The sequence below is a fragment of the Pleurodeles waltl genome, chromosome 3_1, assembly GCF_031143425.1.
Source record: "Pleurodeles waltl isolate 20211129_DDA chromosome 3_1, aPleWal1.hap1.20221129, whole genome shotgun sequence".
NCBI lineage: Eukaryota > Metazoa > Chordata > Amphibia > Caudata > Salamandridae > Pleurodeles > Pleurodeles waltl.
Window position 1 is genome coordinate 922,582,938 of NC_090440.1, and position 24,726 is coordinate 922,607,663.

At 47.9% G+C, this 24,726-nt stretch overlaps 1 protein-coding gene across 3 annotated transcripts in view; it reads left to right on the forward strand.

Annotated features, from left to right (window-relative positions):
• Nucleotides 1–24,726, forward strand: part of PAFAH2 (platelet activating factor acetylhydrolase 2) — a 190,100-nt gene that overhangs the window by 41,223 nt on the left and 124,151 nt on the right. Inside the window, exon 2 of one of the 3 annotated variants that reach the window (XM_069223905.1) lies at nucleotides 16,715–16,785. The exons of the other annotated variants lie outside the window; for them this stretch is intronic. The gene's annotated coding sequence lies outside the window, so the exon portion shown is untranslated. The remainder of the gene's footprint in view (nucleotides 1–16,714; nucleotides 16,786–24,726) is intronic. 3 annotated transcript variants of the gene reach the window in all.

Here is a 24,726-nt window from a genome sequence, read left to right on the forward strand (position 1 = left end):
TCTTAGAAAGCCTTCATTACCATTTGTTTGATCTCCGAAGAGTACCTTGCCTTGGAAAGAAGTTTTAAGCAAAGCTGTCTTCTCTGCTGCATCTGTGGAGGAAAGTGTCCCTTTTTGACATGGTCAGCCCCACTTTATGCCTGGTGCAATTTTGACTGAAAGTGCACTGGGTTCCTGCTAACCAGGTCCCCAGTGCCAGATCTCTTCTCTAAAACTGCATAATTGTTCCCCAATTGACAATACCTTTGGTCTCCCTGTAAGTCCCTAGTAAATGGTACCCCTGGTAGTTAGGGCATGGGTACCAAGAAGGACCCCCAGGGGCTGCAGCATGTATTGCGCCACCCTCAGGGACCCCTCACCTAGCTAGCACATGCAGACTGCCATTGCAAGCTGAGTGTCTTGATGCAGATAAAAGTGAAAACACTACATGACACACAGTCTGTGTGCATGCCCCCTAACACTGCATGCAACATATGTAAGTCACCCCTACAGCAGGCCTTACAGTGCTATGGCAGGATGCATTATACTACATGTGAGGAAATATCTGCACGAGCAGCTATGCCCCTGCCATGTCTTTGTCGATTCTTAGACATAGTGAGTAAACAGGGAAGCCATTTCAAGTACATGTGCTGGAAACTGGTCACTACAAGTCTCGCAGCTACACGATGGCTTCACTTAAAATAGTGATGTTTGGTATCAAACATCTCATATTAATAAACCCTCACTTATGCCAGTGATTAATGTATTAATACATGCACCCAGAGGGCACCTTAGAGGTGCCCCTGAAAACCTACCAACTACCCTTTTGGGGACTGACTAGTTTTAATCAGAATGTGACCATCAGACACAAATCTGCCCACCTCCCTAGGGTGAGAGACTTTGCTGTCTGGCAGTCCGAGACAAAGTCTGCTCTGGGAAAGGGGCTTGCACACCCTGCCTAACAGGATGACCTGTGAATCTGTATTCCCAGGCAGGGCCCATCACCCTTGGGATGCAGATCTGGCTACAATCAAAGGAAAGTTGCCGACCCTCCCCTGCCCCAGGGTCCATTTGGCACCTGAACAGGTGAGAAATTTAGTATTCAGGGAGATGTGTCTACCCCCAGGTCAGTCCCACCCGTATGATCGCCTGCAACAGGGTTCTGCCCACTTTCCAGGAAGTGGTCATATAGGAGGTGTAGGAATCCCAGGGGTAAGTGTCTCATTGGCTACTACCCTACAGTCCCTGAAACACTGCTATTTAGGGGAGCCCCTGGCACCAAGAAAGCAGATTAATGCTGACCTAAGAAGAAAGTCATTGAAAAGCCACCAAAGCAACAGAAGAAGCACCTGACCTGGACCCAGCCCTGCTGCCTATTTGTTGCTCCTGCCAAATTGCGCCAAAGTCATCTCGTCCTGCATCTGTTCTGCCTCCAAAGCCTGGGAGGACTGCCTGGATTTAACAAAGTCCCCAGAATTCCTGTGGAGCAGCTTCCCTGCATCTTGCAGGCACCCAAAGACAAACTGTGAGGGTTTCCGGACCACCTAAAACCCGACATCTGAAAGCACCACTGCACCTGTGCCGGACAGCCCAAGTTGATGTGAACCAGCAGTGCCAGTGTGGTTACCCAGCCCTCCAGAGATGAGGCCCACCTGGGACTTGCCCACTGTGGACTCACCGACGCCACCTGCACCCTCTGCACGTAGGACCCCCCTCAGCCACGAGTGCGCTGTGGAGAAAACGTGATGCCTCAAGATGCCTCGTCACCCCTGGCCTGTGGAGAAGAGGACCCGAGGTGTCCCCAGACATCCCAAGATTGGAACCAACTTGTTGGTCCCCCTCAACTGGATCCCCAGTCCTCACCTGCAACATCTTTGCAACCGGACCAATCCCCATTGACTAACTTTGGGCATCAGATGCTGTACTACACCTCTGCCCCTAGCCGCCCAAGTGCCGTCCAGTGTGACCTGTTGGTATGGTCATGGCCCTTGCTCACTACTCACCTTAAGTCCAGGAGATTGGTCCCATAAGTCGTTGTACTGTACCCGTTTGCTGTCTTTGTTTTTCCTCCATAGGATAACACTGGAGCCTCTGAAAATTGCAGTCGACTCTTCAAACTTACCTGATCAAGTTGATTCTGGTGCCAAAATATGTATAAAGATACTTGTTATTTTTGTAAATTGGTGTGGAACTCCTTCTTGAGCCATGTGTCACATTTATTGACTGTGTGTGTATTTGCAAATGTCTCACACTCCTCTCTGATAAGCCTAAGGGTGCTCGACTGCACTACCCCCTAAAAACAGTACCTTTGGGGTTGCTAGAGCACAGTATACCTCATTTTGGTGTACTATATAAAGAGCTAGCTTCCTATGTTCTGCCTTCCAGGCCCTAAACCAGATGTGTTTTCTGCCACATTCCATTGACAAAGCTGCATATTTTATTAAGTCACATGCGCTATCCAGTAGAAATCTTGCTTACTGTTCCATATTCACTAGCAGATAGGAAATATCTTCTTCCTCCTACATTGCAGCTGCCAAACTCTCCAAGTATTTTTCCAAACATTGAGCATTGTAAGCTGCAAACATCGCTGCCCTCAAAGACATACTGTTTTCTTCATATGCTTTCTACATCGCCTTCTCAATTATTTTAGCCACTGTTCAGTGTACAGTCCTGTGGATTCATGGAAGTGCAGCCTTTTAAGGTGTACAACATTGCTTTGTTCTTAATGGCATGAGGGAGATTATATTCTTCTTTTTTTCAACATGTACATCTTCTGTACAAATCTCAGCAAATTTATGTGCATAAAATGTTTCCATTCATAAAGGATCACGTTCTTGATTTTATCATGCAATTTAATAGCCAGAGTTGTTGGCCTTGAGCACTGAGAAAATAAGTTTTCATCCTCCAAGACTTGGCAATACCGCCTGTCTTTGTAAATATTTTCATCCAGCTGCTGAGCTTGTTCCTGGCTCTAAGTCAGCCATCTTAGGACTCGGTCCTCAGTCCTACAACAAACTCAAAAAATAGATATAATTTTGCAGAGTAAGAATATCCTGCACCCTAGGCCTGTTGGGGATAGCCGGGTTGGGTGGCTGAGGTACACCCCCAGCACATTTTTTGTAAAAGAAATTGACACAAATTTGCTGATGATCCACAAATCTGTGTCAAAATTCAAAGATAAAAAAATCTCGGGTTCCTGCGCTTAAAAGAAAATAACCCTTGGGGTGGGCCAGGGCCTGGGGAGCATCACCATTGAATATTTAGGTAAGGGGGCATGTGGCCCTCCTCCCCTAGCCATTGACAGACCCTGGGGACCCAATCCTCTGGGGCTGACTTAATTAAAAAGGGGAGGGGAGCATGTGGGCCCATCACCAAGCCTGAAGAGGCCCCGGGGACCCCATCCCCTGGGCCAAACAGAAAAACAATGTCTATAGGCCCAGGAACTCTACCCCTGGAGCTAACATTAAAAGAGATGTGAGGCGGCTCACATCCCTCTTCCCCAAGCCTGAAAAGGCTGTGGCTCACTAACTGTGTCCCAGGGAGCCCACTCCCTGGACAAAGCAGTTTCCCTGCCTGCAGCAGCACGGGCAGGGACGTTATGTCTGTTCCCTCTCGGCGGAAGCTTTGAAAATACTCCAGCTGGGTGGGAGCAAAGATGTGTTTCACTGCCGGCACTCTTTCAGGCAGGGACACTCAGATTGCTCCCCCATTCTTCTCCCAGGTGGCAGCAGCGAAAAATACCTGCTCTTGCCAGCCTGGAGAATTGCTGGCTCTCAGTGTAGTCAAGATGTATGCATGCGGGGGGCCAGGGGACTTCCCCCTACTGACCCCCTGTAGTCCTGTATAGTTTTCTGTGGGTGCCCCGGGTAGGCAATGCATCACCCACATAAGGCCCCAGGTATGGGGTCCCCAGGACTACTGTTGGCTCATGGAGGAGGGCTGCATGCCCTCGCCCCCTTAATTAAATGAAACAGCCCTGAAGGATGGGGTTCCTGGGGCCCTAAAGGCTCTGGAAGGTGGCAGCACGCCCTCCTCCCCCTAACAGCCCCAGAAGATGGGGTCCCCAGAGTCCGTTGTGGCCCGAGTTATGGTTACTTTAGGCCACAAGTTATAATCAGAACACACTGGGGGTTATTCTAACTTTGGAGGAGGTGTTAATCCATCCCAAAAGTGACGGAAAAGTGACGGATTTACCACCAGCCGTATTACGAGTCCATTATATCCTATGGAACTCGTAATACGGCTGGTGGTATATCCGTCACTTTACCGTCACTTTTGGGACGGATTAACACTCCTCCAAAGTTAGAATAACCCCCACAATGTTTAAACTGGCGCTCCAACAAGAGTCTTTCAAGACTCTTGCGAGCCTACCCATCCAGATATACAACTATTTTTTACCATTAATTTTTAAATAACTACTGAAAGGATTTACACCAATCACAAAAAGCTCAATCTGTGGGCAAAGATCTAGCTTCTTGCTGAATTTGGTGTAATTCCGTTCAGCGGATTTTGCTGTAGCCTTGTCTAAATAAGTCTATGGAAAATGCATGGGAATATTTTATTTTGGCAGCTCTCTTTTTTTCCTCAGGCCCCTGCTTGAAGAATCACCCCAAAACCTTCCAGGAAGAAGCTGAGGTTGATTAACTTTTTTTGGGGGAAAGTTCTATGAAGATTCATCAAATGGGGCCAAAGTTATTAGCAACCCTAAAAAAAAAAAAGTGCTTTCTATGAAAAAGCAGACGAAGTATAACTTCCTAACTTCCTAGTGTGACCACCACTAGTATATGTATGTGTATATATAAACCACTAAACGTTACAGGGACTTTCTAGTTAGGCTAACATATTTTAAACATATAGAACCATAGAAATTCACCTGTTATAGCTATAGTTATCTCCTGTAACTATAACTCATGCCCTAAGGTAACTATAACTTGCGCCCCAGCCATGCACAGTTTTTTCATAATTTTTTTTACTGCAAATATTTCATTGATATTAACAGTGATGTTATCAAAGATGTCAAGAGTGCAGTAATTTGTGGGGTAATTAGTAGTGCATGGTGAGGGCACGTGGTATAGTTACCTTAGGACACAAGTCGTTTTGTATGTTTAAAATGTGAGCCTAACTATAACATCCTTGTAACCATTGTTTTTTTTAGTGAATTTCTATGTTTTTTAATTCTATTTCCTACCTATAACATCCCTTTAACCTCTTGTTTTTTTTTTGTGAATTTTTATGGATTTATAACGTATAGTAATTTTCATTACTGTATGTTAATCCAGGCCCTGAGGCCAACCCACTATAAGCATTCAATCTTTCACTGTGCATGGCCTTCACCCATGCGCTGAAGTGGTTGCCTGCAAGGCATGGCTTGCAGCCAGACCCTGTGGCTAACCCCCCTAACCACCCAACCCTGCACTGCATAAGGCCCTTTGGCCGTGATCTGCGATAGTTAGCCGCAGCCTCTCTCTCTGGGTGTGTGCAGCAGTATCTTAGTGGGTGCGTCGGTGTCTGTGCGTGGGTACATGAGGGTATCAGTGGATCTGTCAGTGGGTGTGTGAGAGTCGCTGAGTGGATCTGTAAGTGGTTGCGTGAGTGAGTTGGTCTCTGAGTGGGTGCGTGGCGGTCTGAGTGGGTGCATATGGATCTGTGAGTGGGTGCGTGAGTGAGTGGGTCTCTGAGTGGGTGCCTACGGGTCTGAGTAGGTGGTAGGTGTGTGAGTGGGAGAAAGAGATTGAAAGAGAGAGAAGGAGAATGAGAGGGAGAGAGATATAGAGATTTTAGCCTTCGATGGATGATACCCTTAGAATTAGATATTCTGGACAAATTGGAAAGAAAAATGCATTTGTCAATTAAAAAGAGTGAGATCACCTTTCAGTATGAAGCTTAAACGCTTCAAGCTTAAAAGAAATAAAGGAGGGAAATGATCACAGACACACCTGGAGTAGAACCCTCAACTGTCAGTGTGAGGGTCTTTGACCTTAACCATTAAGCCACAAGTGACTCCTTGGTGAACTGTTTCTAGACATATGTATGACATGCAACCCACACATATGAGAGGAAAGAAATGTGAATGTTCCCTTTCTAGGAAGGTTTAACAATTAAAACAGTAGTAAATAAACAAATACACTGCCAAGCCATACTAGGGTTTGAACTTTCAGCCTACTGAGTGGCATTACAAGATCTTGACCTTTAGGCCAGCAGTGACTTCTTTGCATCCAAATGTAACTATAACATTTGTACCAAACACCCTCCTGGTCTTACTCTTTGAAGTCATTGCATGGAGAGACCATTGCAATGACAATCTTTCTTTTCTTTTCTTTTGGTGGTGGTCCCTGGGGCTGTGAGGGATATGTGGTCCCTGGGGCTGCGGGGGGGAGGGGGGTTCAGAAGCAGCACGCCCCTGCATTATATTTCTGTGAAGCCCCAGAAAGGTGGAGGTCCCCAGGGCAGCGGGGGGCACGTGGTCCCCCCCCTCATCATGTTTGTGTGAAGCCCTGGGGAGGTAGTGGTTCCTGGGGCCCGCATCATATCTCTATAAAGCGCCGGGAGGTGGCGGTCCCTGGGGCTGTGGTGGGGGGGTGCGCTGCCCCTGCACCATCTTTCTATAAAGCCCCGGTAAGGTGGCGTTCTCCAGGGCTGCACACAGCCCCCTACAATCAATATGATAAAAGCCCCAGGGAGGTGGCGGTCTGTGAGGGGGGTGGCAGCCCCCCCCCGCATTAAATTATCAATGCCCTCTGGACACTACTTGCTGGTTTAAAGATCTCCAATTGTTTGTCACAGTGGCATTTTAAATCAGGGGAATATTATGTTATTTTAGGTTACAATCTGATAGAGATTTGGAAGGAGTTTGTTTTAGTCCCAATGAGTGTGGGCAACAGGGTCTATTTTGACGACCTAGTCCACCAAGAAAAGGCAGGGCTTAATTAGAATAAAAATGAGAGTGTTTGACTAAGTGAAATAATAGTGTCATTATCCATGCTTCATAGTTGTATCCGATGAAACTGATGCACACACATTCCTTCTTCTGGTCAATATTCAGCTAATATGAATGGCAATAAAAAGGTAGAGGGTTTCTATTCTAAAAATGCTCAGGGTTTTGATTCAGCACAAAAACTGCACCAGAAGCAATTCATGATCAGAATGGAGGAGTTGAAGGCAAGAGTTTGGAGCTATTGAGCCATGTAGAGAAAGAAAGAGCTGAAAATGATTGTTTGTAGTTGATGTCAGCGCTGTCCTTAGATTAAAAACCTGCAGCCTGTAAGGTGCAAATTGTATTGCCCTCTCTGTTAATCAGCAAATATATTCCTTTTTATAACAGTAAAAAGTATTTATTGGAATGGGACAGGACTTGACAGAATTTGAAAAAAAAAAAGTTCTCAACATTTGTAAAGTCTTCCGATAATTTGGTGCTATGCATATGTTTTGGTAATCTGTGTATAAGGGGGTTTAAAATCTGAGACTATTCACACGCCTGATGGCATGCAAAATATTTTAATATTAAAACTAAAATTATCAGATTGCATTAAAATAGAACCATAAATCATCTTGCATGTTAATATGTATATGAATCTGACTTACAAGTTAAAAAAATCTTTAGCCTTGCAGCTAATTTATACCACAAATTCATTAATTAAAATGTATAAACAGCATACAATTCTTCTGAAGTGTGATTCAGCTTTTAGGCTTCCATACCCCTTGAATGAGAGTACATATGCCTGGATGAATTACATGGTTTGAAAGGACTGCATACAATCTTGCTTCCTAATCAGAGGAAAGTTTTTTTTATTGGGCAGGAGTTAGCAAGGGGCCTGACTGAATTTCAGCTTTGTTCAGGTATCGCAGATTTGTGTCTCACTCCACTATTAAATTCACCCATACTTCAGCTTTTAAACAAACGTCAGACTAAATAAACTCTGGCTTCTTGCTGGTAGATTATTAGATTTTTAAACTCTATCACGGATAGATTGTGACATCTGCCTGCAATCACCAGTAACACTAGGCCTGCCCATATAAGAACGCAAAGAAAGCTCTCCCTGTAATAGAACAGGCCGGTTTAACCCACTTGAAGAGAATTAATTGGGGATCAATGGCACTTTCCTGCAGTAAGTGATGAAGAAATAGTTTTTTTCTCCATAATTTAGGGTTCTTCCCTTCTATTTGTGTGTCTTTCTCTCACTTGTGACAGCTGTAACACCTCTTGAAAGCCTGTATAGCCAGAATGGGCAGAGAGGTAAACCTAACTGCTGCATAGAGTTCACCTTCTCAAACATGGGCACCCTCAGGTCACAAAAGATCCCTGTCACCTGTGGAGTCCACCAAGAGACTGCTGTCTCTTGTTATCTTCAAATTTTATATGGAGCCCTTGGCGCTCTACTGACAGATAACAGCACCACAATTCACTAATACGCCGATGAGTCACATCTCTACTTGACTGTCTCCTCTACTTCAAACATTCATTGCCTCAAACATTGTTTCCACATCATCCACACCTGGATGTTCAACACGGATATGAAGAGCAACCCAAACAAGACAACATTTCTGTTATTTGCCAAGAACAACAAACTAGATACAGTACAAAGGTGGCTGCATGACATTAACCTTGACAGCTTTGAACATCAACTTTTACTGAATGCCAAGTCACTTGGATTCACTCTGGACACCAACCTCACCCTCAAGCAACACGTTGCTAAAAAATAAAACAAAGATAACCTGGTAAAAGCTCTACTTTCTAAAGAAAGTCAAACTATTTCTTTCAGAAAGCGACTTCAGAACTGTTGTTCAAGCCCTCGTACTCTTGCATCTGGATAGTGGTAACGCCTTAACCCATGGCCTCCCATATGCCACACCTCTGAGGTGCAGCCTAGATGCCACAGCATGCCTCATACAGGACTAGAAGAAATATGATCACGTCACACCCATCATGATGGAACTCCATTGGCTCCCCTTGCTGCCCACACCATCTTCAAAACTAGCAACATCATTTACAAAGCCATCACGACCAGCACCCCCACTTATCTTATAGGCAAGCGCCATTGCTGGTGGTTCCCGGCACATCCGTAGCCAAGACAGCATCAAACTACAAACAAGGCCCCAGTCATTTTCCATCCAATCACACAGGATCTGGCACAATACCCCTGCAACAATTGGGATTGCTCCAAAGCTCTTTTAGGAAAGAGTTGAAAACTCGCCTCTTTAAAGAACATTACATCGCAATGCATTAACTGTTCACAACTCGGCTTCCTCTCCTAATACTCGTTGACTTTATGCTTGTCTTTGAAAATGTACAGCATCCTGCTGCGTTTTGGCAAGGTTAGCGCTGTAGAAGTACCATATACATACACACAAACCTAGGATTTTATTAAAGTGAGAAAAATCATGAATAGAAAACAGGCTGTTAACTAAAGCCCCACCTTCTTTGATAATAAAGTTGAAACTTGGGGGGCGTGGCCAAGGGCGTCAAGATGGCGGTCGCACTCTGACAGTGCTCCGGACCCCTCTGTCATCCGTCCTAACCCACTGCCACACAGATCCTTCTTTCCGTCCCACCCGGGACTTGAATGTGCCGCAGCACCCCCGGACTCCAATAGACCGAAGTCCGGAGCTCCTAAGGGGCCTGGGTGTCGTTGGGAGGCGGCACCACCCCGGGGTCGGAGCCGCGTCTAACGCGGAGACGCCACGTTCCGGAGGCCCTGGCGCTGAGCTCCGAGCGGGGAAAGCAGATCGGACCCGCCGGAGCCGCAGAAGACGCGCACCCAGGTAGGCGCGGTGGGTGGCCGCCCGGAGGCCGTCGGGCCAGAGGCAGGTTGCCCCGGAGCTGGCGTGTTCCCGAGGAGGCCACGGCCGGGCATCGGGAGGCCGCCGGCCTGTGCTTAGATCCAGCCGAGGAAGGGGGAGACCGAGAAGACGGTCTCCAGGGACCCGCGCCATTGGGGAGATTACACGACACGCCGTGCTCCGGCGGAAGGGCGGGCCCAACTCCGGGGCCCCGGGGTTCGCCAGCCTGAGTGCTAGCAACGGATCGCTTGGGCCGCGGGGCATCTGGACGACCCCGCCCGAGATCACGAGCAAAAACAAAAAGAAATAGAGAGCCGAGAGGTGAGAGGTGGAGGCAGGGGCACACGACAGCAAATGAACCCGCGCCCTGGGGCCCCGGGCCTAGCAGTCGGACAGGGCCCCGAGCGACCAGTGAACACCAAAAGGGCCCCGGCCCCGCGGGGTGAAGATCACTGAGGAGGAGATCTAGAGGGCTCCCTCACCCTGGGACAGCAGAGGCGCGGTCCCGGGCATTTGGACGAGGTGGGGCCTAGAACAGCCAGGGGAATCCCCGAAGCCACAACCAGCGGGAGAACAGGGGCCTAAATTCACCTCATGGCGGTATAAGGAGAGCACTGGGGCTCCCCGGAAAGAGGAGGCCGCCCCAGAGAAATGCGACGACTGAAGGCCCCCCCTGGCGTCTGGCTTTTGGTGCGATAAATTTGACTCTTGGGGCCAACGGATCTGGAGGGGGCCAACTCCTGGCCGTCCCTCGGCCTGACTCCCCCCCCCCCAATCCCACCCCCCCGAAGTGTAGCGAAGAATGACCAGTGAATGACGTGACCCGGAGCCACCCGGTGGCAGCCGGATCTTGCCCCCGTGAGGTCGTGGCTGTGCCCCCCCAACCCCCCGGGCACCATGGGCAAAGACAGAGCCTCTAGACAGACGCAGCCATCCCAGTCCAGAATCGATCAATTTACCACGCCGACGGTCCCTCGAGCTAGCGGAAATCCCCCTCCTGGGGACCAGGCCACGGACGGGGTCAACGCAATCCTCCTTGCAATCCAAACCTCGCAACGGGCGGTGGAAACCAGGATCGGGGAAGTGAAAGAAGAGATGGGCCTGGTGAGACAAGACCTCAGAAACGACGTGGGCCGAATTACAGAGGTAGAAAGCCGCGTCTCACGGACAGAGGACGACCTGATCGACCTTAGAACCAAGGTGGCCCAGCTGCAGACCCGGACCGGTGAACTCCACCGTAGAGCGGAAGATGCAGAGAACCGCTCCAGACGCAACAATTTACGCTTCGTGGGCCTCCCGGAACATGCGGAAGAAGGTAAAGCTGCAGAGTTTCTGGAGAAGTGGATTAAGTCATGGATGCCAGAAAACTCTCTCTCACCGTGGTTTGCGATAGAACGGGCACACAGGGCACCGGCCCCACGCCCCCCTCTGGGCGGCCCTCGTAGACCTATGATAGAGCGCTTCTTCAATTTCAAAGACCGGGACGCTATCCTAAGAGAAACCAGGCGCTCCGCTGACTTCCTTTGGGACAATCAAAAAATTCTGGTCTTCCCAGACTACACCTGTGAAGTCCAAACTAAGCGTCGATCGTATGAACAGGTGAAACAGAAGCTGAGAGCGATGCAACTTCCTTATATGCTCCTCTTCCCAGCACGCCTAAAGGTAATCCTTGCCGGTAAAGCACACTTCTTCGAGACACCTGAAGAGGCGTGGGGCTGGGTGACAGAAGAAGGCATCAGCATCCGGAAAGGTCCACCTGGTACATCTGAGGGTCTCCACGAGCCACAAACAGGCACACGAACAGGCACACGGAGGGGTCGGAAACGCACCAGATCCAGGCGGGGAGAACACTCCAACGCCCGTACTGATAAGGATGCCCACCCGGTCCTGGTCTCGCCGCCCGGGGAGGGACCGGTGGATCACCCTGGAGACCAAACCTCAGGAAATGATCAAAGAGAAGACCGCCTGAGCCAATCCCCCGATCTTGGCTGACACCAGCCCTACAAACACTGAACTCCAGTCTGCTGGGTCGCACCAGATGAACCGAGTGCCACCCCACGTAAGCGGAACGGGACTATGCCCATGACAACACCAAGTTGTGCACTCTAAAGACTTTACTAAGGGCAGTGGGTTTCACTCTAATTAACTGCAATTGATCCGGCGTACAGGAGGGGTCCACCACTCCAATCGATGGCAGTCTCCACGGCTGTGTTGCCCCCGTTGGGCACTAGGGCGACAGATGCTTCAAGGGTAGAAGTATGGGGTGGGGGGAAGTTGAGGGGTTCAAAGCTCACGCTAGGGCTTAGCGAAATGGTTATGTTAAGTTATTATTGCAATACCTGCACCTGTCACACAAATTGCTCTCAGTCCATATGCCCATCTTTGGGTCCCTGCTCAGATCCCTGACCACCCGCCATACAACCATGACACAAACAGTTCACCCACTGACACAGATCCTCTCCTGGAACGTCAACGGCCTCCTAGATAAAATTAAAAGATCGGCCGTGTTTAACACCCTGCGCAGGTATGCCCCCTCAGTGGTTTTACTGCAAGAGACACATCTACTGGGAACCAAATGCTCCATCCTAACGCGAGGGGGGGTTGACAAAGTTTTCCACGCAGACTTCTCGAGAGGCTCCAGAGGAGTAGCTATCCTACTCCACCGTTCGCTACCCATGGTGGTCACTTCCACGCACTCAGACCCACAAGGTAGATTTGTAACGGTGACCGGCACGCTACACGGATCGCCGGCCAATTTTGTATGTGCATATGCCCCCCCAGCCGGCTTTGATGCCTTCCTACTAACCCTCCGCAGGGCACTCATAAACCTCCCACAGGGACTCACGTTTATCGGTGGGGACTTCAACGCGGTCCTAGACCCTAAACTAGATGTATCCGGACCTATCTCCTCCACCCGAACCGGGAGAGCAACCAATTTAAACGGTTGGACATCGGGACTGGGACTGTGTGAGGTATGGAGGACATGGCACCCCAAAACCCGGCAATACACACACACCTCAGCAGCCCACCACTCTCAGGCAAGAATCGACCTCGTGTTTATGCCTGCCCTAGACATCTCTAAAGTCACCGGCGCAGAGATACTACCCCAAGGGGTCTCAGATCATTCCCCAGTGTAGATACGCCTGGGGGACGCATCCCCGACCCAGCGTCCAACGTGGCGCCTAAATGCCTGGTACCTGCAGAATATGGAGTATACCTTCGAAATTAGAGAGCACCTCACTCAATACTTCGAGCAAAATCTGGGATCTGTTCGATCCCCGGGCACAGTATGGGCGGCATGTAAAGCCACACTTAGAGGCTATGCCAAACACCGCATACGCGCCCGTGAACGAGCGCGAGATCTGCAGGTGACAGCCCTCGAGTCCAAAGCCTTAGCCCTGGAGAAGTCTGAGACTACCGCCACATCAGCATCCACCTTAAGACGTTTAACAATGATTAGAGAGGCTGCAAAACACACCTGGAGGGCGTCGGTGGCCCGCGTATACGGATGGGGCGATAAGAATGGCAAACTTCTGCACTGGCTGGCCTCGCGCCCACTAGCTAACAGAATTATCCCCGAAGTTACGGATGAGGCGGGCTCGGTTGCGAAGACTCCCAGTGATATCGAGGCAAGCTTTGCCTCGTATTATACTCACCTATACGCGGCGCGCCCCCGCCCACTGGCTGAAAGGGAGTCTCCCCTACTAGATGACATAACCCTCCCCACTATCTCACATGCAACCAGAGAGATCCTGAATGAAGCCATTACTCTGGCCGAAATCACAGTAGCCATATCCGGACTGGCACCGGGAAAAACACCTGGTCCAGACGGCTTCCCGTCGGAACTCTATAGTAGATGCGGGGACATTATGGGGGTCATTCTGACCTTGGCGGTCCATTACCGCCATGGCGGAGGGCGGCGGAAGCACCACCAACAGGCTGGCGGTGCTTCCTGGGCGATTCTGACCGCGGCGGTAAAGCCGCGGTCAGAAAAGAAGAGCCGGCGGTTTCCCGCCGGTTTCCCGCTGGCCCAGGGAATCCGCCATGGCGGCGCTGCTGTGCAGACAGTGAAAATCGCGACGGGTGCCACTGCACCCGTCGCACCCCTTCAACTCCGGTCGCCCGCCGGCCCAGCGGGAAAGCCGGAATGGCCGCCGCGGTCTTTCGGCGGGAACGCTTGGCGGGCAGCGACCGCCGACCACCGCAGTCAGAATGACCACCTATATGCCCCCACCTGCTCAACATGTTAGAGGAAGCGGAGAGGGTCGGCTGATTCCCCACTGGATTAGTCCAAGCCACAATAGTGGTGATCCCAAAGACCCAACCGCCATCACGAGACCGCTCGGCTTACAGACCTATCTCCCTGTTGAATGCCGAGATTAAGGTACTCTCAACAATACTTGCTACCAGACTGAAAGTAGTGCTCCCCTCACTGGTGCACCCAGACCAATGTGGTTTCATGCCTTCTCGTAGCACCAGGCACTGCATTAGGAGACTGCACGTTGCCAAGGCCCCCCCTCGCCCTTCTTCTGATAGACTTTGAAAAAGCCTTTGACACAGTGGACTGGACATATCTAGAACATGTTCTAATAAAGAACGGATTTGGACCCAAATTTCGGGGTCTTGTTAAACTGCTTTACTCTAATCCCACCGCTTGTGTCCAAGTGAACGGGGTGGTCTCGGACCCATTCCCCATTCGCCGTGGGACCCGTCAGGGATGCCCACTATCACCGTTACTCTTCGCCCTCGCGATTGAACCTCTGGCCAAACTGCTGGGGGAAGACCCACTGGTAACATGTTCGACATGTCCCGCAGGCCCGGAAGACCGGGTAGCGCTGTACGCGGATGATGTCCTCCTTTACCTATCCAACCCAGCAAGGAGTGGCCCACGTGTCTTAGAGCTCATGGACCTTTTCTCGCAGGCCTCAGGCCTAACACTTAACCGCGGAAAATCACTACTGATCCCTCTGCACCCCTCTAGAGACTGTGTAAGCTGGCAAAAAAGCATCCCAATCCGCCGCAACAGTTTTAAATACTTGGGGATCCACATAATGTTACTCCCCGAACTAACATGGGAACTAAACGTCACACCGCTCCTTAAGAAGTCCAAAAAAGATCTCCAACGCTGGCAAAACCTTCCACTTAACACACTGGGGAGAATAGCATTATACAAAATGATGATACTCCCCAGATTCCTATACCTACTGCAGAACTTCCCATACCCAATCCCGCGGAGGTGGTTCAATGAGATCGAGGCAATGACGCGGCAATTCATATGGCGAGGTTCCCGCCCCAAACTCTCCTTTGTTACTTGTCAGAGAGACATTTATGAAGGGGGATTGGGTATGTCCAACCTATACTGTTACTATTTGGCTATGTAACTATTAGTGATTAACGACTGGCTATCAGGAGGGTGGACTGACCCCGTGTACAGACTAGAACTCCAAACACTGGGCTACAACGGGTCTTCGATGCCCTATACAGGGGCGTGATCCCGCAAAACTTTGCCGAAGTGACTAGACTGGTTCTCACAGGATGGCAGGCAGCACAAAGGGCCACGGGGTGGTGGTCACGTCTAACATTACAGACACCTCTTTGGCAAGGGAAATGGTTGGGGGAGGTCTCCGCGTTAGAGGGTTTCCGGAAATGGGACATTATTGGGATATCCACACTTGCCGACATCTGGGGTGATTCACAAATCCGATCATTTGAGGAGCTTCAGAGAACATACTCCCTTAACACCCAATTTCACAAATACCCACAGATCAGACATGCTTTACTAGTACACATACGGCCTGGAGACGACATCCCATAGTATAGCCCATTAGAAGCAAGGGTCATGATGGAATATCTAAACAAAGGAGGAATCTCCCAGATCTACCGCTCTATCCTCACTAACACATCCCCCCCCCCCTCGTGGAGCTTCGCCAGAAATGGGAGGGCTGGTTAGATCCCATGGAAGACTTGGAATGGAGAGAAGCATTAATGGCCCCTCGAACACTAGCCATATCCACACGATTCAAACCCTTTACCCTTTGCAAACCCTTTACCTACACGCAGCCTATCTTACTTCTAAAAGACTCCACCGGGCCAATCTCCGACCCACAGACGAATGCCCCCGGTGTTCCCAACCAGGAGCCGACTTTTTTCATATGGTCTGGTCATGTCCAATTATAGAGTCGTATTGGAGGTCAATTATGAAGGAAATCTCCGAGGTATTGCAATTAACATCACTCTTATTAGGGGCCCTAGGTGAGACAGGGCTAAACGGGGCGAGTCGTACATTCCTGGGAGTGGCCTGCCTCGTGGCCAAAAGAGACATCATGTCAGAATGGAAGGCTACAAAAGCACCGTCCCTCACCAAATGGAGGCGAGGGGTAGATTGGTGCGCAGGGTGCGAAAAAGTAGTATACGATGCGAGAGGATGCCCCGACAAATACACTAGTGTGGGGACCATGGGTGAATCTACTAACCACTCATTCATCCTAAGACAACAGAACTCCCCAAACAAATCCCCGAAACCAAGATCACCCGAGGGGTAAGGGGCACTACTACTACCTACAATCCCAACTCAGCTACGATTGATGGTCACACTCACACCACACAAGGCAACGAGTGAGCCGGTTTCCCCTTTTAAATCATGAACAGAAGAGTTACCAATCCCAGTCTGTAGAGGTGGGACCAAACTCAAACTCAAATTCTAATTGTAATATTAGTCTTCATGGAATATGCCGGGGCCGGAGACAGGGACGAGCAAGAGGGAAATGACAGACAATATATTTCGGAAGGTGCTAGAATATTGGTATTTGTGTTTGCATTCACTGTTATAACACACTTTATTTTTACTCTGTATTTGCGAATATTTGTTCGTTTCTAAAAATAAATAAAAAACTCTTTATAAAAAATAAAAAACAATAACGTTGAAATTTTGTAACATGAAAAAATGGATGAATTACAGAATATCAAGGACAGAAATATCTTGTGGACAGAATATTTTGTCAAAAAATCGAGGATCAAAATATCAAGAAGGTAAGTGCAAATAGGTAAGTATAGATTCACTATTCTTAAGTCCACAACTACGTACCTTGAAGATATAGATCATCAAGGAACATATTTGTGAATGTACGTATAGTAAAACTTTGCGTACCCACAGAAAATTACCATGATCGTGTACTTGTCCTAGATATTCTGGACACAATATTTTGTACGCACGATATTTCGGACTCTATATTTTGTCCAAACACCATAAAAAGTTTAAAAAGAGGTGTCAGCTACCAAAAGGTGTTATGCTGAGGCCCAGTGAATTAAGGTGTATAAAATCACTAAAAATAGTGAACAAATGAAGTCCGTACCTTGTAACCGAAAGTAGAAAGTAATAATATGCCTTAACCGATGTGGATTGAACATCTTAACTGGTGTGGGCGTGCTTAAAAGCACAATATTTAAGGGCCTGATTTAGAACTCAGCAAACGGGTTGCTCCATCATAATGGTGACGGATAGCCCATCTGCCGAAATCTTAAATCACATTAACTTCAATGGGATTTAGATTTCGGTGGACAGGATATCCGTCACTGTTTTGACAGAGTAACCCACCCACTGAGTTCTAAATCATTCCCTTCATCATCAATCATGGAAGTAGAAGTATGATTTAAAAACGTGCATGTATCCACAGTCCTAGACCACTGTGTTATGAATGTAAGTTATGATTCTAACTGTTAATGAATATTGGAGGTGTTTTCCCTTTTTTTTAAATAAATAACTTATAGACAATATACTACCCCCCTCCCCACTCCTCCCCTTAACCCAACCAATATTTCAACTGAGGTGCTCCTCTTTTGCAGGGGCAACACTAGCACCTGCATCAACATGTAAAAATACCTTTTGCAGATCAGTAGTTGAAGTGGATAGGGTCTATTGCGATCCACGTTGCCAATCTTTTTTAATTTTACAGAACAGCTGTCTGGCTGCAAAGACATATTGGGGACATGCTGAAGTCTTACTTAGGAATGCATTAGCCCATTTGCTTTGCTTTTACAAACTCACATTTCCTTGCTTTCTATTTGCTTTTTTTTTTTTTTTTTAGGATGTCCAACTTATTTTTGTCCCTCCCGTGGAGCATAGCCTGTTTATCACCTCGCTAACTGGCTCCATGTATTCTTCCGTGACTGTTCACTTTCCAGGTCTTGCTTGCATGCACTCTCACTTGCAATACATTTTGTTACCATACCGGGCACGTTCAGCGCACCCTTTGCTTATCATGGGTTTGGGTTCATGGTCACTCTTATTTCCGTGCTTCTCTTTGGCCAGTTTCTTTTGGATTCACGTCCTCTTCAATGTGAGTGTCCCTCCCCTTGAACTTTATTCCCCAGTGAGTGTCCTTCTACTGTTTGCGCTTTCGGGCCCAGGTTATTTTTTTCTTTCAGTTACAGCACTCCATAAGAGTGCATATAGGCCATCTTTCTCCTGTCCTTCTGCCACACCCTGCTCCCTTTTATTACTTGCTTCCTGCCACCCTCTGGTTCTGCTCTGTGCCATTGCTTGCCCCTCCCTTCCCTCTCCGTGTTATTGCTTATCCCTCCCTCACTCCCTTGTTGCTTGCCCCTCCCACCTTCCTCTTTTGTTGCTTACTCCCTCCACTTCCAGCAAAGCCAATAGCTCTTGTGTCGCCAAAACTTATTGACATGGCCAGTGCTTGTTTTTTAAACTGACAAACGTCTAAGCCAAGTGTAAAGATGTATGTTTCTTAAAAAATTGCATGTGAAGTGTGAATGCCTTTTCTTGCCATAACAAATGCATGTGCATCGTCTGCAGTCTTCCCGGACCGTCTGTCTCCCGACTAAAAGAATATTTGCATAAATATGCACAATAAATAAATGGCCTGTATAATTGGGACAGCTTTTTTGCCTCTTTCTTTCCTGCCAGCCCAGGTTATTTTGTAAACAAATGTCGATTACTGGTTATTTATCGCTCTATTGTTAAACAATTATGAATTAACTGTAACTGTGCTTGTGTTTTATACTGGTGTGATTGCAGCGGAGTTGACATTACATTGCACTCTGCAAAAGATGTTAAAATTGCATTCTGCAAAGGATGGTAGAATATGTCAGCCATAGGTTTGCAGTAATATATCTGTACACAAGAAAGTTGGGTGCAAAAAGTAAGAAATGTCAGTAAACCAGTCTAATCCATCCTGTGGAGGGTTAGAGACTGTGTACCCCAATGTTTCTTTCCCACAGATGTGTCTGTGGCTTAGTGTGATTCTGGCGTGTGACGTTATATAAACTTTAATAGAGCCTTGTGCCAATCACACACCGCTGGAATGCTTAGAAGCACCCTAACATGTATGCGAGGTGGTGAATAACCAGGTTAGCCTGCCTGCGTTTTTTCATTATCTGCCCTTAGCCTGTTTGCCTGGTAGTCAGTAAGTAACCTCCTACCTGCCAGCCTCTTGTGCTGTTTGTGCTCTTAATCTATTTTCTTTCTGTTCAGTGACCATCGGCCTGTATGCTTGTTGTGGTGCAGTGTGCACCCTTCAGTTTGCTTGCTTCTTGTGAAATGCGTGCCCCAAGCTTGCCTGCTTGGTTTTTACTTACATTCCTAAATTCCCAGATCCTTCCTGCTTGCTTCATGTAAAGTAAGTGGTCATAGCTTGCATGGTTAGTGCTCATTAAACCTCAGTAACTCCCCTAGCTTGCCGTCATGCTGTGTTATAGCTATTTGTTTATTGCTGGTGGGGGGCATCTAGGATGGAGAGAGTGTGTGTAGCACTGAGAGTTTAGATCCTCCCGCCCCACCCTCTCACCAGAAATCAAAAAGTTTTTTGTTTTTTTTGTCTTAGCCATGTGGCATAGCAACATGGTCAAAAACATTGACCTAGTCAGTAGCTTGCATAGGCGCAACCTCTCGGCTTTGCCAATGCTTGTTCCTTTAACCTTAGGCTCTCCATGAGAGTGCGTGTGTTTTCAGCTGTCTCTCGTGTATGCTAGTTGAGAGATTTGTTGTGTATTTTATAGTATTGTTGTGCTACCTTACCGTGTAATACACTTGCAAAACTGTCTTGGGTTGAGTCAAGCTCGTTTGAAAAACCTTTAGATCAACCCTTGGCAGTTGTGGCTCTGAGCAACAAGGTTTAAACAAAGGAACAAGTGTAAAGAATTTAGATGCACCAAACAAAGAAATAATAAAGTTACACAACACGAAAAAATGCAACACCAGTTTATAAAAATAGATTATATTTGTATGAATTTTTAAACACCAAGATGAGCAAAATCCCCCAGAGGGCTCCGTAGGTATAGATTTTTAAGTAAAGCCTACATTTAAGCTTTTTAGTCCAAAACACAAACAAGCATTGGTAACAATACTTTATGGAAACGTTTGAAAGAGTTTGGTCAGCCACTGTGACCGAAGTGGAGCGACCAATTCTGACAGGGAGATGGTGAGGGGTGCCACTAAGAAGTACTTGAACTCTTACTTGGTCACCAAAGCAGTCTTAAGTCCAGTTCCACACCTTACATCAAGAGTGCCATAAACTTCAGTGGAGTGGTTCTGATGCTGGGGATGAGGTCAGCAGGGGCGTGCGTCTGCAGGGTTATTCCTCGGTCGATGGGTAAGGTAAAACGGCTTTGGCCACGGGGGCAGCTATCCCTCAAAGTCCTCTTTGAGCCAGCAGAAGGCCAGCTGCAGATGGGCTACTGATCTCTGTACACAGCGGGTTCAGCGGTACCCGTTGGTGAAGGCTGGTACCCATCTTTGGTACCCAATCTAGACTCCGACAACATTTCAGGGTCCAGCAGACTCAGGTGCAACTTTTGGTTGTCGAGGATAGGTCTTATGGGTTGCCTAGCAGCAGTCAGTGGCAATTCGAAGAAGGTGGCTACTGACTTGCTGGAGATGGCCCTGGTGATGGCTCAAGGTGGTCAGCCGAGTGACCCTTGGAGTCACTTCTTTGTTCTGGGTCTCTGGAGTGCTTTTTTAATGTCCCACAGGCACAGTTGTGTCTTTAGTAGCCCAAGGTGCGGCTTGTGAAGTCCAGCATTGAGTGTAGCCCCTCTTTGCCAGGTACTGGGGTCAGCAGGGCAGTCCTCCTTCTGTCCTTTCTCCAGTTCCGTTGTGATATGAGTTTCAGGGTGCCATATTTATGGCCTGGGGGGATGATGGTGTCATTTGCCAATGGGCTACCAGGATTCCTCTCACCCTGTAGCGACGTTTGGCTATGTGTGACATCTAGCAAGCCCAGAGTGCTGTATTCTGCCTGCTGTCAAGATGTGTGAATTCGTCCTTGGACGTTAAGAGCTTGGGAACTCACCCCATAGGTTTTGCTTCCCGTGGGCTACACACCCACTGGAAAACCAGTGTGGCCACTAGTTTCCCCTCTCTGTTCCCGCCGCCAGCCGTCTACCTGAACAAAAGGGCAGCCCTACGTGAGTGTGATCGCCATTTGCCCACCAAATGCAAGTTCATCATTGAAGCACACATTTTGGGCCAATATCCTTTGGGGTTTCCTGCAAGAGGGCGGTAACACCTCCCTCTGTAACAGGCTACTGTTGTTCCTGAGCCTGGGAGTCGTTAGCCTTCTGCCCTCCTAGGGAGTTTTGTTATCTGATGGTCAGCAACTGTGTGAGGCCAGTGGACAAACTGAGCAACAGAGGGGCAACTTTGTAGCATGTGCCTTTCCTTAAAAGTGATATTAAATTCGACTTGGGCATTAAGTCGCGTTTTAATGCCATGATTAATTTGATACCCTGGAGCACCCATTTTAATAGTCCTATTCAGAATTTGGCCGGGCTGGGAGGTCAGCTAGTAACTCTGTTAGCCAATAGGGCTACTAACTTTTCCACAGTAAAAACGACAGTTTGGAAATTTTGTTGTGATCACCTCAAACTTGCAAAATGAACAAATTACTTTTAAAAAAAACTTTGCCCCTGGTTACTCCCTCCCCGCAAATGGCTAAAACTTTGCTATGTGTTTCCACAGGGGGAAAGCCTCTAGTGCTCCTCAGGACATCCTTCAGAAAAAGCATTGGCAAGGACAATAGTTTTGGCTTAAATTAGCCAGTACATATATATACAGACATCAAATGCTGCTTCAGTCTGTTGTATGCTTGAATTGTATTTATCATAATAAATCTAGCCCTATTGATTTTGCCAATACTGGGGAAAATGAATAAAGAAAGATTGCTTTCTGTATAAAATACATTTAGGAGATAATTAGCTGTGAAATTGTTATGCTTGCATGTAGTTTTCAGATGTAAATTATTCTCTCATGCATCCCAGTGGAAGCACTTCCTGGACGGAGGAATGATATACACAATAAGATGAGGTAAGAGAGGAGTATACCTCTGGGTGGAGCCAACGCTCACACTATGTAATTTTGGGGAAAAAATGCTAATAATAGATCTTGTGTCCAGACCCACGTTTCAGATGAATTCAACCATCCAATTAATCATTTTTTGCTCTTATCTTCGAAGTTGCATGGCAGAGACCCAAATTCCATCCAACTTTGGAAGAGTGCAAACTTTCTGGGAGCCTGTGGGAATGTATCCCTGATACTCCAAGCAACGCGCAGACCAGTGGCCATACAAGGGATTTAAGAGGCCACCCCGATAGACAGGTGTAGGCCAAGATGCAGCCTGTGTGTAAGAGCTATGGAACACCAAGAAAAGTGGAAGACGACAGCAAGATATTTTTTTTAAAAAAAAGTAAAAATAAAGGGCTGGTGTGAGCCAGTACGCAGTCAGGTTTCAGAATGTACTGTAGATGCCAGGAAGACATAATAAAACAAGCACACTGATGGAACTTACGCAGGGTGATCCAGAGCAAAATGGCCACAGTGTAAGGGTGCCACAAATGACGCAAAGATATAAGGTATGTGAGTGCTACACGATCATCCCTGATATGTAGGTGTAAAATAGAGAACGACGCTCAGGGCTTTCTCGTTCAGGCGCTACGAGCGGGCGTAAAAATACTTTGAATGGAACATTTTACTTGTGCTGCATGACTGCCGACTTTTGATCTTAAATGTATACTTGTGCTGGAAAAGTGGAGCGTAGGTCGTGCAGTTTTAGGGCTGTTCCTCTGTAATTTCGCACGGCGTGTCATCGGTTAACCAGGATTTGGTGTTACCTACACAAAGGCAATAAGTGTTCAACTCTGAGAACTGAGTATGCACTTGAGAGTCAGTGCAGCAGCAGGGAAGGAGCCGGTAGGACTTTTACCAATATTTCCAGAGCTGGGCATTTCATTTGGGGACTAACTAAATGCAAATATTGGTTGTGCCACTAATTCGGACACGTTTTTCCAGTAGCAAAAGGCTGTCAAAAACATCTCCGGTAAAATGTGCAGTCATACCAGCAATCCGTTATTGCCCCCGCATGTCCCACGAACAGAAGCAATGGATTTATAATGATGTAAAAGAAGAAAAAATGTCCAGTAATAAGTGTCTGACTTTTTCTCGGCTCTGCGCTGCTACTGCTACCTTTACATTTATGGTTGTTATTGGTACAGCACTATTTTATTTTATTTTAAAGGTGCACATTTTCATCAGTGCACAAAAGGAGCCTTACGGACAGGCTTTAAATATATGGCAGTAAGACTACCGTACGTGGATCACATTTCCATTGATTTATAATGTGATATGGTATAACTGAAATGTTACAATGCCACATCATGTAAAAACTGTGGCAGTTCGTACCAGAAAAACGTGACGTATGCCTAAAAAGGAAAGTAAATATTATCACAAGCTATCACACTTTGACAAAAAGTCTCTATCAGGCTAATACCAATGCAGCAATGTAATACATTCTTGTGTATGGCTCATCGTTTACCGCTTACCTCTAAATGTTGACTAGAGGTCTAAAGATTAAGGCCCTCATTCTGACCCTGGCGGTCTATGACCGCCAGGGGCGCGGGCAACGGAAGCACCGCCAACAGGCTGGCGGTGCTTCAGTGCCCATTCTGACCGCGGCGGTAAAGCCGCGGTCAGAAAAGGGGATCCGGCGGTTTCCCGCCGGATTACCCCTGGCTGGGCTGAACTTCCATGGCGGCGCTGCAAGCAGCGCTGCCATGGGAATTCCGACCCCCTGCCCGCCAGCCTGTTTCTGGCGGTTTTGACTGCCAGGAACAGGATGGCGGGAACGGGTGTCGTGGGGCCCCCTAACAGGGCCCTAGCATGATTTTCACTGTCTGCATAGCAGACAGTGAAAATCGCGACGGGTGCAACTGCACCCGTCGCACCCCTGCAACACCGCCGGCTCCATTCGAAGCCGGCCTCTGTGTTGCAGGGCCTTTCCCGCTGGGCCAGCGGGCGCTCCCTTGGCGGGCGCCCGCCGGCCCAGCGGGAAAGTCAGAATGGCCTCCGCGGAACAACCATTTGGCGGTTCCCGCCAGGCGGGCGGCGTCCGCCACCTGCCCGGGTCAGAATGACCCCCTAAGTGCCCTAATCGTAACCCCTACCTGTATTTGGGGAACAAACAATAATAGGGGCTAATTCCTCTCCCGGGTTTTGTGTCACTGACCTCATAGCCCAGCCTAGTCGGTGGGTCAGATTGTGGGGATGAGAGAGGACTGGGTATCAACCCATTAATTTAATTTCACAAAGAGGGGTTAATTTGAATTGAGCCAAAATTTCAACTCCCACAGTGGACTGATTTGATGAAGTAAAAGTCCATGATTGGTAATTGCTGTCGATATTGAAATGGAGTCTGAGACTGTGTTCCTCTTGAAGTTCTGACCTGCTCTCTTTCACACACCATCTAAAAAAACACTTTTGACTTTGCAAACCATCTCTCGCTTCCAAACAGTAGGCACCTAGGCCATTTATATAAGCCTCTGTTCTCTAGTGCCTGCCCTATGTGTTGTTTTTATGCTCTCTTTTGAGGCTTTATGTCTTTCAGACATCTATCATAATTTGCACCCCTTTCTCATCAGTAGTATTATGCTGCTTGTTGCAGTGCTTCAAGGTTACCTCATAAA